This window comes from Podarcis gaigeae (assembly GCF_964106915.1).
Source record: "Podarcis gaigeae genome assembly, chromosome: 9".
Taxonomy (NCBI): domain Eukaryota; kingdom Metazoa; phylum Chordata; class Lepidosauria; order Squamata; family Lacertidae; genus Podarcis; species Podarcis gaigeae.
Window position 1 is genome coordinate 39,971,469 of NC_139685.1, and position 15,795 is coordinate 39,987,263.

The window sequence follows — 15,795 nt, forward strand, 5'->3', positions numbered from 1 at the left end:
GTAACATAATTGCAAGTTTTATGTGACTGATTAGGATCATAAAGCTTCAAAACAGGATTCCTGAATATGAAAGCATGCAGTGCGGATTAGAGTGGGGATGTTATCATTTGTTAATGGAAGATTGGGCAACAAAACTAAGTATTTTGTGTGTTAAGTAAAATATGAATATTGTGTATTCTTTGCAACTTAATCACAAATAAAAATTTAATTACTGAAGTATGTGTGTGTTTCTCTTCAGAACTCAATCCAATTAATTTATTATGTTCATGTGCAGACCTATGTCATGGTTACATGTAAATAATGCAGGAAATGAGTTCACTCTCCGGAATATGCATTTTTTTTCCAGAAGGGGAAATGGGTTTTATGTTTCTTAAATAGATGTAAATATAGAAAGAGGCTTGGATCCATTCAACATATTTTGCACATCAAAAAGGGTCTTAGAGAAATAAAAGTTGAAACAGCGGCAACTGTACGGCATGGAAAGCATACTTTGCAGACTTCTGCAACTTGTGATAATGGCTTAGGGTCTGCTGTTTAGATTCATCTACCTGAAACACATCCATGTCCCTGAACAATTACAGATTAGAACTGGATTGGCTGAGATTTCTCAGTGGTGGCATCTTGTTTAAAGAACTTGAACAGCAGGGGTGGGGAACCATTTTGGCCCAGTGTGCCAGATTTTTATCATGTTGGCAGGCAACCTTTGACAAGGTGTGTGGAAACACCCACCTAACAAACTTGGGGTCTGCTGGGGTCCAGGGAACTACTGCGCAAAGCAGGATTGAATTCTCCGTGCATCAGTTTATAAGCGCTAGGCTCATTCCTGCTTTGAGCAAGGTTCAGACATTCCAGACACTTCCCAGCTGAGACCTGGCTGGCATGCCGAAATTGAACTGGGCAGATTTCCATCACTTCTGGTTTGTTACCTGGGGGAAAGAGCCGAAAGTAGAATTTCACATACAGTGGTACCTTGGGTTAAGTACTTAATTTGTTCCAGAGGTCCGTACTTAACCTGAAACTGTTCTTAGCCTGAAGCACCACTTTAGCTAATGGGGCCTCCTGCTGCTGCCGTGCCGCTGGAGCACGATTTCTGTTCTCATCCTGAAGCAAAGTTCTTAACCTGAAGCACTATTTCTGGGCTAACGGAGTCTGTAACCTGAAGCATATGTAACCTGAAGCATATGTAACCCGAGGTACCACTGTATAAGGAACTGACTAGGTCATAAAAGATACATTTCTAGCTTCCGCAAACCACAAACTTTTCTCCTTTGGAATAAATTTATTCTCCACATCACATTGATAGGAACAAAATTTGTATCTACTTTGAAGAAGCTGCTTTTAACAACACAATCAACTCATATTGGAAGATTAAATACCTGAGAACTAGAATGCAAGAGTAGAATTTTCGAGGTATAGATTGCCCAGTGAGCTGTTTATAAATTCTTTCCTTGTGCTCTCTTATTCCACCTTGTTAGCCTTTTAGGTAACTATTATACAGGTCTGATCCAAGCTGTGTTACCATTCCAGACTCTTATGCCTGGCATGGATTCCACATACTGGATTGTACTGATCCAAAGCCCTGTTAAATCACCATGCCAGTATTGGCGACTTGAGCAAATTTGAGAATGCACCCCTGTGTTCAAAGGATCAAGCAGGACTTATCCCCAAACACAATAAGCAATATTTGCAGTTGGCACACAGTATTAGACAGAACTCATCCCAGCACACTCTTGTTTATGCTGGTTAGCCAGTTGGAAAAGCACCTGTGCAACCAGCCATCATAAATTGCAACTGCTGAAGAGCTTTGCTAGCCCTACCCTTTCTCTGTTGACACGCTCTGGTTGGCTAGAAGGGCCCTCTTGTCTAGCATAAACACTGATAGAGAAGAGAAAGTAGTTTCCTTGCTAGCCAGAGTAGAAATATAGTGTTTTCTGGGAGGATCAAGTGAGCACAAGGCCAGCCCTACCATTAGGTAGAGTCAGGCATCTGTCTTGGGCAGCAGTTGCTGTGGGGCACAGAGGTAGGCATTGGGAGATAGCTGTGGGTACCACACAGCTTGCCCTGCACCACCTAAGCTAGCCTGCTGCCCTCATGTGTTGTGGTGGCCACTGGCTAAGGCTGAAGAAAAAATTGAACTGCCAGCCTGGTTAGCTGCTGTACATGAAATGGACAGCCAGAAAACTATCTTGGCCCAGCCCTGGTTTGATGTCTTGCTTAGACCAGTGGTGCTGGCGTCTATTGGGGCTGATAGCGCAGAAGGCAAGGAGACCAACAATAAGGGGAGCAGGAGTAAATGATGTGCAAAGACAGCTCCTTTTGGTTTTGTATTGATCCTCTTCCCTGCTGAGTTCTACAATGGGCAACACTGAGACTAAGGAAGAGGAGGAGCTAAGTACTTTGAGAAGGCAGGCAGGTGGCGGCAGTTTGCTGGCAGAATGAGGTTGGTGGGGCTGTGGCCTACCGTATTTTTCGCCCTATAGGACGCACCGTCCCATAAGGCGCACCTAGTTTTTTGGGGGGGAAATAAAGGGGGGAAATTATTTCTCCCCCAGGCGCGGGGCTGGGGCGGGGGAGGCCCGAGCTTTCCCCGACCCCAGCCCCCAAACAGGCAGCTCTCTGCAAGCCGTGGGAGCCCAGCGCTGGCTCCCACTGCTTGCTGAGAGGTCCGCGAAGCCTGGACGCGCTGAGCTCAGCGCGCGCAGGCTTCGGCATGCAGGCGACTCTCCGCAAGCAGCGGGAGTGCTCCCGCTGCTTGCGGAGAGGTCCGCGAAGCCTGGAGAGCAAGAGGGGTTGGTGCGCACCGACCCCTCTCGCTCTCCAGGCTTCAGCGAAAGCCTGCATTCATCCCATAGGACACACACACATTTCCCCTTCATTTTTGGAGGGGAAAAACTGCGTCCTATAGGGTGAAAAATACAGTATTTACGCTAATGCCACAACCTCTGCTGGCTTAGACTCTGCTTGTAGTAATGGAGGGAACCTCTTGGTTTATGCCAACAATTCAACTTAATTTCTTGTAAAATTCTTGCTTTGTTGTTTAACAGTAAATTGCATAAATTTTGAGAAGCTAAAAAAAAAAAAAAGGCCAGGTCATTATATATACCCAAAATCTCTCTGAATCGTGGTGCATAATAGTCAAATAAGTCTTTAAAATGTTTTGCAGTTGTCTTCTAAATAGACAAAAAACCCATCTGTTCTCTTGCTGATTAGGAAAATCCCCTTTTATGCTAAATTAGTATGTCCTTGCAGGGAAAAAATGAAAGAAAGTGACGATGGAAAATTTCACTTTAAACGCTTTGCTAAGTACTAACTAAAGAATAGTTACAGAGTGATAAAGGAAAACACTTAATAGCAATTATTCAAATTAAATTATGCTTAGCAGACCAGAAGCTTCCCCATAAATGTAAACACAATTCGTTTGAAGTGAACTGAACCTGTACACAATGAAGAGAAGACATTTGCATAGGATCAGAAGTGATTTGGGACACTGGTAAAAAAAAACAAGAGAGAAAAAAGGAGAGTATATTGGCAAGCTCTTGATATACACAGAAAGGTCTTCAGGATGGCAGATGAAAGTGTGACTCTCCCTGTTCCTGCCTTCTGTTCAAGTTAACTGTCCATTAAAAAGGTCTAACTGGAATACTTTTATATACTCTTTCACATAGTGCATAGTTAAACTGTGGGGTTCAGTCCTACAAAGAAGGGATGATCACCAACTTGGCTTTAAAAAAGATTAGATAAATTAGATAAATTCGTGGAGGATGGCTCCTCATAGCTACCTGCCATGAGGCTGGTGATCTACCTCCACCATCAGAGACAGTATACTTCTGTTTAGTGCTGGTAGGGAGAGCATGGCTGCACTCAGCTCCTGGTTACAGGCTCTGACCCCTGGACGGTTAAGTCCAGTCAAAGGTGACTATGGGGTTGTGGTGCTCATCTTGCTTTCAGGCCGAGGGGCCAGTGTTTGTCCACAGACAGCTTTCTGGGTCATGTGGCCAGCATCACTAAGCCTCTTCTGGCACAACAGAACACTGTGATGCACAGAAATGCCATTTACCTTCCTCTCACAGTGGTACCTATTTATCTACTTGGACTGGCTTGCTTTTGAACTGCTAGGGTGGCAGAAGCTGGGACAGAGCAATGGGAGCTCACCCCATCGCACATGGGAATTCGAACCGACCTACCAATCGGCAAGCCAAAGAGGCTCAGTGGTTTAGACCACAGCGCCACCCATGGGCCCTTGGTGTGATCCAGAAAGGTTTTTATTATGTTAACAGATTGTGTAGTTTGGCCCTGAGTATCCTACTCATTGTAGCCTTTGGGTCACAAAGTAGGAAAAAGCTGAACAGGTCTCGCAAGAAATGGAAAAAGTCAATAGGGCATTGCGCTCGGCAACCTCGTGTATGGGAGGTCAGTCGTGAAGCATCCCAGCATTAAAGTATACATGAAGGAGCTATTCAGGCCCGATGGTGTGTACCTATCGGGCCTTGGTAATGAGCGTTGGCTGAGCAACATCAGGCATGGCCTGTCAGATTGGTTGGCGGATGGTGAAGGGTCTTTTCAGGTGTAGGTAGTCTTGGCGGCGAGACTGCAACTTTGCGGTCTCGGGTGGCGGTATCAGGCCTTGGGCGGAATCCTTTAGTCTATCTTCCTGAATGGGGGAGGGGGCGTGCAGCGGTGACCCACGCCCCCTTCCTCTTTGCAGCGGCGATACCAGGGTTCCCCGTTAAAGGGGTTTCTGAGGGGAGGCTTTGACCATACACCGAGAGGTCGTCATTGCTCTCCCCTGCGACTGCGGCGTAATGGGGGCGGCTATCTCTGCTTGAACATATGTTCTCCAGAGCCAGCCCATCCCCCCCCACACACTGGATAACCCTGATGCTCCCTAGATCCCCGGCTGGGGACCGGGGAGGGATAACGCCCAATGCCTGAGCCAAGGTCTACCCACACCTGAAATATAATAAAGTTGTGGCCAATTTAATCCCATAGCACGTTGTCTTGAGTTGTTATTCCACATGAGGGGGGGGCGCCCAGGGTTTGGGGGACTCTGCCTGTCCACGCAAAGTAGGAAAAAGCTGAACAGGTCTTGCAAGAAATGGAAGAGATAAGGTTGGTGATTTGGAACAGGACACTTCAAACGTTACTAAAATTCCTACACACGGACAGACCTCTATGTGCACACAGGTTCTGTGCTGATATGTGTGTAACAGTCCCACAAGTCCCACATCCACATCCTTCTCGTGCATGTGCCAAGATGTTATGATTGTTGCCCAGCGTTTAAGGAAGCCAAAGCTAAGTTAGGATAAGCACTGAGGGAAATTTCTTTTCAAAGAGGTTACTTGAGAGCAATGTTTGCCTAAACTGATGAGCTATAATGCTGCAGTAATTTCCCCGCTCACCCCCATAGGCTATAAAATGTATTTTTGATCAGTTTTAATGTCAAGTATAGACATTATGGCTTTCCCCCCTGCATTCTATTTTCAAACCTGCTTTTATGTGGTCTTTAAGTATGGAACTGCATGTTTCTCTAATGTTCTTTTGCGGGGGAAAGGCAGCAAGCACCACAAGGGAGTGTTGACAAGATGATAATTTATCTATTTAATAAGGTTCAGGCGTTTGAAAACGAAGACTGGTCACAGCAAAGTTTTCACTAAATTATTATGAATATTGGTGAAGATACCTCCTTCCAAGTACAGTTAGTAGTATAATGAAGAGGATTAACTTTGCTAAAACACTTGCTAGTTATTATCATGCAACTAGAGTACGGCAAAATCGACTCAATTCTCGAAGGGGCTTTTTCAAATAAGCATTATGAAATAATGACTAGACTTCGGCTTTAGCAAATCTAGCTGCTTTTCCGTCTCTAGACAGACCCAGATTGTGCAAAGCTCTTTGTACCAAAGCTGGTCATCAGTGCCTTCATGGGGTTTCGCAGGTCAAAGAATTACAAAGACATTTTTTTTTTAATCATTGTCAACATGCTGTGGCCTTTCCAAGTTCTTTCTGTAATATTAAATACTGCCATGTGTTTTGGCAATGTATCCAATACTGTGTGTGCAGTTTCGCTCAACTGGTGGTGAAGCTTCCATCAATAAAACAGGGAGGGAAGTAATTTTTGATGATTCTCACCCCCTTCTCCTGCAGTTCCCACTCCCTTAAATCTATTCCAGAGGTTTGGGGGACCACTCCCACCCCCCAAGCACATCTAGGGGCATTTGGGACTACAAGGGGGAGGAAAGGATTGTCAGAAATTGTATCAATCCTTGTGATGCTGAAGGAAGTCCTACTATCAGCTGAGCAACACCGTAGAACATACAGCCCTAGATAGATAGATAGATGACAGATAGATATAGATAGATAAACATATAACATACAACAATTAAACAATAAGCCCAAATTTCTTAAAACTCTTTTATTTTTCCACAAACAAAGGGTAAGGTGATGGTTTCTCAACTTCTGCTGTTACAGAGTACAGTGGTACCTTGGGTTAAGAACTTAATGTGTTCTGGAGGTCCGTTCTTAACCTGTAACTGTTCTTAACCTGAAGCACCACTTTAGCTAATGGGGCCTCCTGCTGCTGCCGCGCCGCCGGAGCACAATTTCTGTTCTCATCCTGAAGCAAAGTTCTTAACCCAAGATACTATTTCTGGGTTAGTGGAGTCTGTAACCTGAAGCATCTGTAACCCGAAGCGTATGTAACCTGAAGTACCACTGTAGTTTTAATAACCAAACACAGGGCTGGATTTGAAACACTAAGGCTGCAATCTAATGCACAGTAACCTATGCCTAAGTCCCATGGAACACAGTGTGACTTACTTGCAAGTAATATGTGCAGGTTTAGCATTTATGGTTATATTTCTTTTCCATTCACACACACACACACAAACATCATTCCACCTACCAGTTGTTCTGATGGAACCTTTCTCTAAACTCCCTTGCTCCTCCTCATAGCTTATGCTAGGGAGTGGCTACGGCTGTCTGCTGCCCCTACCAAAGTGATATAATATGGTTCTCTTTGCATATAGACAGCCTGCCTGCTGTGCTCTGTGCTCTGGAGCCTTGAGCTGCCTGCTTCTCAACTGGAATTAATTTGGCTTGTGCAAAAGATTGCGCAAACCGACGTGCACATGTGTTGGGGTCGCGCAGTGCTGTTAGCTATTCCCATTACGGGAAAGGAAAATTCTTCTGCGTCTTTGCTGTGACCATATGAATTTGGCAAAGCAGCTCTCCTTTGAAATCGCCATTCTGCTGAGGAGAATGGCTAGGCTCACACACAGGGAGGTGGTTTTTCCTTGCCCCTTCCCTCTATCCAGCGAAGGAGCCACAAGCGAGTCCGGTATCTCTTGAGGGGCAGGAGTGGCTGTGGTAGAAACCACAAGAAAAGCCCCACAACATCTCTAGCAACAGCCATTGATATCCTAATAAGTGTAGAATCTTAGGGCATTAAGTATAGCTGTTAAGATGCCCCAGATATTTTCCACAATAACTTTTAAATGTGGAACTGCAGTAAAATTCATAAGCTTTTTAAGGATTAGAACCATTCTCTAAATCCTCATTTGGAAGAAAGCACTATTGTTTCCTCCTATTAAATGTCTGTTAATCTAATCCACATCTAGTTATTTAAAACCAAAGGAATGTTGCAAATTGAGGTGCTTCTATGTCGGCGTCGTTGTAGCATCCTTTGGTATTTCAATTAATATGTCTGCATCTAGCTGCAGGCTTTGCTGAAAACAGACCAGGGGCTGGTGATTTGATTCTTTAAAAGGGGGTGAGTGCTGGCACTGCGGTATTGGCTAGAATGGAGAAAAGATCTTCAGTGGATCTGCAGCAAGAGTAAAAGCTCCTTGCCCTGCAAAGAGGAAATAGAAGATTTTGAGGTCTGATTCCTCATCTTTAAACACACACGAACGCCTATAAACATATATAATACGCACATGTTATTAAGTGTCTTTCCTATGTGTTAATGGGACTATGTGGGACACGGGTGGCGCTGTGGGTTAAACCACAGAGCCTAGGACTTGCCGATCAGAAGGTCGGCGGTTCGGATCCCCGCGATGGGGTGAGCTCCCGTTGCTCGGTCCCTGCTCCTGCCAACCTAGCAGCTCAAAAGCACGTCAAAAGTGCAAGTAGATAAATAGGTACTGCTCAGGTGGGAAGGTAAACGGCGTTTCCGTGCGCTGCTCTGGTTCGCCAGAAGTGGCTTAGTCATGCTGGCTACATGACCCGGAAGCTATACTGTATATTGGCTCCCTCGGCCAATAAAGCGAGATGAGCGCCACAACCCCAGAGTTGGTCACGACTGGACCTAATGATCAGGGGTCCCTTTACCTTTACCTTTAATGGGACTATACTGGATGTAAATTTATCAACTGGTCCAGCACTAATGGCAGCTGCCCAGGAATGTACTGACTCTTCCTGGAGGTAGTTTGGAACTAAGAGCAACTTGATGACTTGGAGCCCCCTGTGGCATTGAAAGGGAGAGGATGGAACTGGTTCATTTATATAATGGGGTCCCCAACTTTTTGGGGGACCAGGGACACATCAAAGAAACTGTTCTGGGTAGCACAAAATACCCATTTTACGAATTTAAATTTTACCCATGTACGTTCTGTAGGGCCAGTGGTGCAATTAAGGCATTTTAGAGTTGATGGTCTTACCTGGGGAAGGGCTTCTTTAGATGATAATGTGCATCACTTCACTTACTTTAAAATGTGGAAAGTGTGAATCAACACTGCTGCTCTTCTGTTGCCTGGGGCCATGGACTTCGGCCTCAAAGTTCTGCCCTGATGGCATCACTGAGCAGAGCCTCATTAACAGATCTCTAATGCTGGGGTTATGAATGTATATGAGAGCCATTCCAGCCTTTGGAAGCCACACATCAGTAGCTAAAAAACCCGGAAAAGCTAAGCCGTTTTGGACACACAAAAAGCATTAAACAGGTGGGGCAAAAACCCCCCAAACCAAACAAACCGCACAATGCTTAATTCTATCTCCTTGCCTGTTGTCACAAGATGGCAGTGTTTCAGAATTCGTTGCTGATCGCTCTGCTGATGTACAATATTACTTTCTTTAGGTATCAATATAGACATTTATCCTGGATTCATGTTTTAAATAGTAGTTTATCATTGCACTGGTTCCTGTTAGGTTACAGCTGTGGAATTAGTATATTCCCTAAATATACTAGGAACAATGTGTGTATATTCTTCATTAAAAACCAGAAAATAATTGGACTAGATGACAGGAATCAGTGGAGCAACAGAAACCATAACTGCATCCCAGACCTTGTTTTCAGAAGTGTCTCTCTCCCCTTTGAGTCCAATGGGTGAAGGTAGCTGGGAAAGGGGTAAATGTAAGAACTAGTTAATTTTATCTGGGATATTGTAGATGGGAGAATTATCTCCAAGGGCACAATTAGCAGCATAAAATGGCTAATTTAACTCATTAAAATGTAAATCTTCTCAAGTCATTAGTACACGTAAAAGGCAATCCGGGGAGACTAATAAGAACAAAGCTTAAAATCTCTTTCTCTCTCTCTTTAAAATATAAGCCATGACGGGAATTAAATAATTAAAATAGCTGTTTTAAATATGACAAATGAACATCTATTCTCAGAAGGTGGAAGAAGCAACAAGGAGATCATCCCTCTTGGAACCTGGTCCTCACCAACAGGCAACAAAGGATCAATGAAGTGGAAGTACTGGGAACCTTGGGAGGAAGTGATCATGCTTTTTGGGTTTCATTATACAAAGGAAAGGGAAAACTAAGTCTGGTCAGACATGCACTCTGGACTTTAAGAAATCTGATTTCAAAAAGCTTAAGGAAATACTGGGTGAGATCCCCTGATCAGAAATACTCAGAGAATGGATCCAAGATGTAGCTAAGTTTCTTAAAGGTGAAATACTGAAGGCACAAATACTGGAGCTGCATTAAGATCACAGATTTTCCACATACAAATCCACTCCTGTTAGCCCACCACCCATATTTCCCCCCTTCCATTTCAGCAGTATAATCAAGGGGAGGGGGAGATTCATTTTGTTGCCATTGTTAACCATCTATTTCAGATCTACACCCAAAGATTTAACACTTTACCCTTCTCTACCTGTTGCCTAACCATGCTTTAACTGTCTAAAGTTTACTAAACCTCAGCTAAATCTGCTCACTCCTTCACAGTGTTCATTGCCATACATTACCATACAAATAGGGGCTACAGTATGTTCTTAGGAGCTATCTATGATTCTGCCTAAGGCTGCAAAGTTGGGCTGGATGTGCACTGTGTGCCATTTTGGTATGTTTTGTTTTTGTTTGTTTAGTCGTGTCCGACTCTTCGTGACCCCATGGACCAGAGCACGCCAGGCACTTCTGTCTTCCACTGCCGCCCGCAGTTTGGTCAAACTCATGCTGGTAGCTTCAAGAAGACTATCCAACCATCTCGTCCTCTGTCGTCCCCTTCTCCTTGTGCCCTCCATCTTTCCCAACATCAGGGTCTTTTCCAGAGAGTCTTCTCTTCTCATGAGGTGGCCAAAGTATTGGAGCCTCAGCTTCAGGATCTGTCCTTCCAGTGAGCACTCAGGGCTGATTTCCTTAAGAATGGATAGGTTTGATCTTCTTGCAGTCCATGGGACTCTCAAGAGTCTCCTCCAGCACCATTTTGGTATACTCTCCTGCAATTCTGTGTGACATACAAGATATATCGTAATCAAAATAACTTCATCAATATCATAAAAAGATATAATAATAATAATAATAATAATAATATCATATTGAGTTGATGTCAGTGGCAGAAGTGCCAGAGGCAGCAAGCAGTTTGGGAGTCTTTGAACATTTTTATAAAGATGAATTCGCCATTTCCAAAAGTTTGCATTTTTTTAACCTGAAAGTTGGATGGATAGCGCAAGAGCCAATACCCTTTCTCAAGGCAATCCCTAGGGCATCTTCCAAGAGCATAGTTGCCTGTAATAAAAACAAAAGCAGTCAGGAGGAACACAACCAAAGGAGCGATAGTGGGAGTAGTAAATGATATATAGACCTCAAGAGAAAAGAAAATTGTTTTGTAGGAGAGTCTAAGCCTGCCTGGCTGAGATAACAGGAAAGTGTTCTGCTGAAAAGAAGACTAATCTCTTGCAAAGGAGATAATGTAATGTGGTATTTGTCCTGTTTGTTCACATTTTGTCCTGTTTTACATCAGTAGTATTACCAAAGAGCAAGGACACCAGAACTCAGCGGTGACTGATCATCATATTCAGCGTGGTGAAAACAGAACCTTGAAAGTCAGAGTTGTGTATACAGGCAGCCCTACCCTTACACGGGGCTTACATCCCAAGGCACCACACACGTTGGTGAAATTGTGTATAATTGAAACCCAATGAAAAAGCCTGTGAACACCCCGCTCCACCCTAGCCCTTTTCATGATGTTTTTGTGACATCTTTAGGATGCTTCTGGGTCACTTTAGAGTTCAGTGTGGTGTGCATATACATGGTTGTGCACTTATTGAACAGGCACAAACAAGGGACTGCCTGCATACTAGAAAACTAGAGAACGTAAAAGCTCAGAAATAATCTTATCACTCAAGATGGCCCCACCATTAATTGGGGTAAGGTAGTGCTTGAGCATCTACTTTGCGGGCCATGTGTGCATCTTCTGTGTTGCGTGCTTCTTTCAGGTGTCTGATCTACCATGGCTACAATCTGGCCAGTGGGGCTGCAAAAGATTAAAGCCCCCTGTCCCCATGCTTATCAGGCTGAGGGGCTCCTGTGCTTTTAAAATATTGATGATGATAGTAAAACCTATGCAAGACAAACTATGTGTCAAACTTCACGTCTGTTTTGGCTCTCTGAGAATTTAAAGTAGGGATGATTCTTTGCTTCAAAGACCGAGGTCAATTTTATCAGCAATAATAATGAAATGCAAGTGCATTCGCATATAATTGCATCTTCAGAAAACGGTTTCTGGCCCTCAACCGCGTGGTCCTTGAAAGTGTGTGAAATATATTTGGATCAGAAAAATAAATAAGCAGCCTAATTCTAAACACATTTGCTTGGATGCTAGTCCCACTAATTTCACTAGAACTCACTTCCAAGTATGCATGGTTTGGACTGGAGCCCAAATCAAAGAGACTTCCATTAGCTTCAGACATGAAGACGTCTAATAAGGCTCTGCATTGCGGGACACACCTGCAATTAAAAAGGGAATGGCTCCCATCAAAGCTCAGTCGACTTCAAAGCAGTCTGCAGGTTTGTTTGAATTAGAGGGGAGACAAATGTGCTGCTCAGAATTCCCCACTGCAAAAGATGAATATTCATTAGACATTATCAGAATATTTGGTATCCAGTGGTCTACTCTATGCTGTATACTATATGAAAAAAGATGGGGTGGTGTTTTCTCTCTTCTCCTTTCAGATTCAACATCTGGTTGTGATGTGTTACACAATTCCAAAATGAGCAAAGCTGAGGTTATCTAATGCTTTGAAAAAGGCTAGAAATCCAATCTGATACAACTTCTTTACATTGGGAAATGTGTCTTTGTGCAGGAGAAGACACTGAATAAATATATATATATGTATAAAACTGAAATCTACTTTTTAAAACTATCTCCTTATTAGGAATTGACTGTACTTTAAAGCAAATTACTAAAATGACATGATTTTGAAGGGCAGTCCACTAAAATCAGTGCAGCTCACTTCCAACAAATACGCAAGCCTATTATCCTTGCAAGCCAGTAATATAGTGATTACCAGATGTTGTCACTATGGTTTGGATCTGAAGACAAGTTAGCTTCATGAACTTCATGGAAGGAATGCTGCCTGATTGCTTCCCACCTGCAGCCACTTGTACCTCCAGAAGACTGTCCACAGGATTGGGGGCCCTCCTGAGCAATATAGGATGATGGCGGTGGGAGGATTATATGGAAAATGTTCTTTCTGTGAATTTCCTTAACAGTGCAATCCAATTGCATGTCAGGCCACATTCACACCATACATTTAAAGCTCCATGATACTGATACCACATCCAACGGTCATGGCTTCCCCTAAAGAATTCTGGGAGCTGTAGTTCACTGAGAGTATTGAGAGTAGTTAGGAGACCTCTATTCCTCTCACAGATGTTTCCAGTGAAGAGGGATTGATTATTAAATCACTCTACTCATCCAGACTTCTCCCCTTCCCCCAGGGGCCTGCCAATTATTTATGAAAACATGTCTATATCACCTTCCACCAAAAATCTTGATAATCCAGGCCAGTGTCAAATTTAGCATTATTTGCTGGAACTAAGCACCAGCAAATGTATGGGAACACAAATTAGGCCACATAGGATGAAAGTAGGCCAAGGACCACATCTGACCTCTGGATGTATCTCCGTCCTAGATTAGAATGCAGTCAAATTTGGAATGGGGAACTTGTGGCCCAAATTCAAATTCTGACTCAGCCATGAAGTTTAATGGGTGATTTTGGGCCTGCCATTCTCTCAATCAGTAACCTCACAGGGGTGTTGTGAAGATGGAGCAATCTCATCTATGTATGCTACCCTGAGTCCATTGGTTAAAAATGTGGTGAATAATATTTGCAGTCTGGTTCCTGACAAACCACAAAGGTGTATGAGAACAAGATAGGTCAGGATTCTAAGGTAGAATTATCAACTAAAGCCATCACACAAGTTTCATACACTCTTCATACAGTTAAACCTACGTTCATCATCCTGCTTTTCAGGAAATCAATGATTTGAGCAAGTCACAGTTTTCCACATTGACATGCAATGGCTAACTATGGTTTGTTGGGAAAGCAGAGGTTATTGAAGACCTTACTGTACCCAAGGGCAGGCTGATGGAGGCCTCCAACTCCTTATTTGCAGGGAGTCAAGCTATGAAGAAGCAGTGACAAGGCCCCTCACGATTTGGTATTTCTTGAAAACAAAAAAGTCTTGTGGATAAACAGTGTAGTAACTAGGATATCATTATAATATAGGTTCAGTTTTCCATACCTACCAGGGGCTTGTGGAATATAAATACAGCTTTGAGGAAACATCCAGCTCCTTAAGAAATTCTGCACACAGAAATGGTTCCAGATACACAAGAGTGTGAGTAAAATTGAGATAAATCCTAATGGACCCAGAGATTATCCAGCTAACCCAGCCATTTTTGTGTATTTCCTCAGCAGTGACCCCTGCGTTTTGCACTGATTAAATAAAAATGCAGATGGTTATTATTGAGAGGCTCGCTGCACTTGCTTCCAGGAGGTTTAAGTTTAGTTCCGTAGTAACCACATCTCGATAAAAAACATGTTTCATTTATTTCCTTAATGATCATGGAATAAGCAGGATGTGGGGATTCACCCACCCCCACGAAATATATGATCCAGGTACTTTCCTGTCAAACATCTGCGACTTAGGGACAACCCACGTCTGTATTAGTTAACCTGCCAAGGGCTTGTTTCCTGCTTAGGATTATCACAACATAGTTGCCCTCTGGGTCTGAACAACTAACAACGCCAGACAAGAGAAATAATAATAATAATAATAATAATAATAATAATAATAATAATAATAATTTTTTATTTATACCCCGCCCTCCCCAGCCAAGGCCGGGCTCAGAGCGGCTTACAAGCAATAATAAAAACAAGATGAATGATTACAACTTAAAAACAAAAATAAAATACAACATTAAAATAATGGAACATTAAAATATTAAAATGTAGCCTCATCGCAGGAGGAGAAGGAAAATAAGGGGGAAAAAAAGAAAGAGAGAGAGAGAGAGAGAGAGGGAGGGAGGGAGGGAATCAAATTGGCTCCAAGCCAAAGGCCAGGCGGAACAACTCTGTCTTACAGGCCCTGCGGAAAGAAATCAGATCCTGCAGGGCCCTGGTCTCATGAGGCAGAGCATTCCACCAGGCCGGAGCCAGAGTTGAAAAGGCCCTGGCTCTGGTTGAAGCCAATCTAACTTCTTTAGGGCCTGGGACCACTAGGGTGTTATTATTTATGGACCTTGAGGCTCTCCGTGGGGCATACCAGGAGAAGGGTTTCTTCTCTTTGAAACCCTCTTGTCTCTACAAAAAGAAGTACCCAGCTCTGAACACTGGGAGGGCAAGTACAATTTCTAGAACCTTGTGTACTTTTCTTCAAACTGTGCTACTAAGATGTTCACAAATGTGTCAGTGTTGCAATCGTTGTTACTTTCTAAAGGTATGGCTGAGTTTTTATTATGGCTGAGTACACGCTGACCCAGCTGTATCAAAAATCGTAGTTTTTCTCAGTCTGGAACCATTCCCGTTTGCCATCAACATGCTACTTTCAGTCTAGATTGGATTCTAGATCCTGTCATCCACAAGGATGGCTGCAGTTACTTGAAATGCATTTGAAAACACACCCCTCGCTAGGTGATGCACACCTTTTCCTGCCCAGGTGACTGAACCGTTTTCTGAAGATGCAATCTTGGTATACACCAGGCATAGGCAAACTCAGCCATCCATATGTTTTGGGACTACAGCTCCCATCATCCCTAACCACTGGTTCTGTTAGCTCGTGATGATGGGAGTTGTAGTCCCAAAACATCTGGAGGGCTGAGTTTGCCTATGCCTGGTATACACCCATTCACAATGTCCTTGTGACTGCACACAAACTCATTTCTAGGACCACCCATATCTGTTTTCAAAAGGACACACTATATGGTAACACAGAATCAATCTGCAATGGCCTTCTATTTTTGGAATGAAACCAGTTCCTCAATAAGCATCTCTCAGGGGCAAAAAAATATGCAACAGATCTGATTGTGTATACAGATATAGGTAGGAAAAAACAAGTATTCAGTCT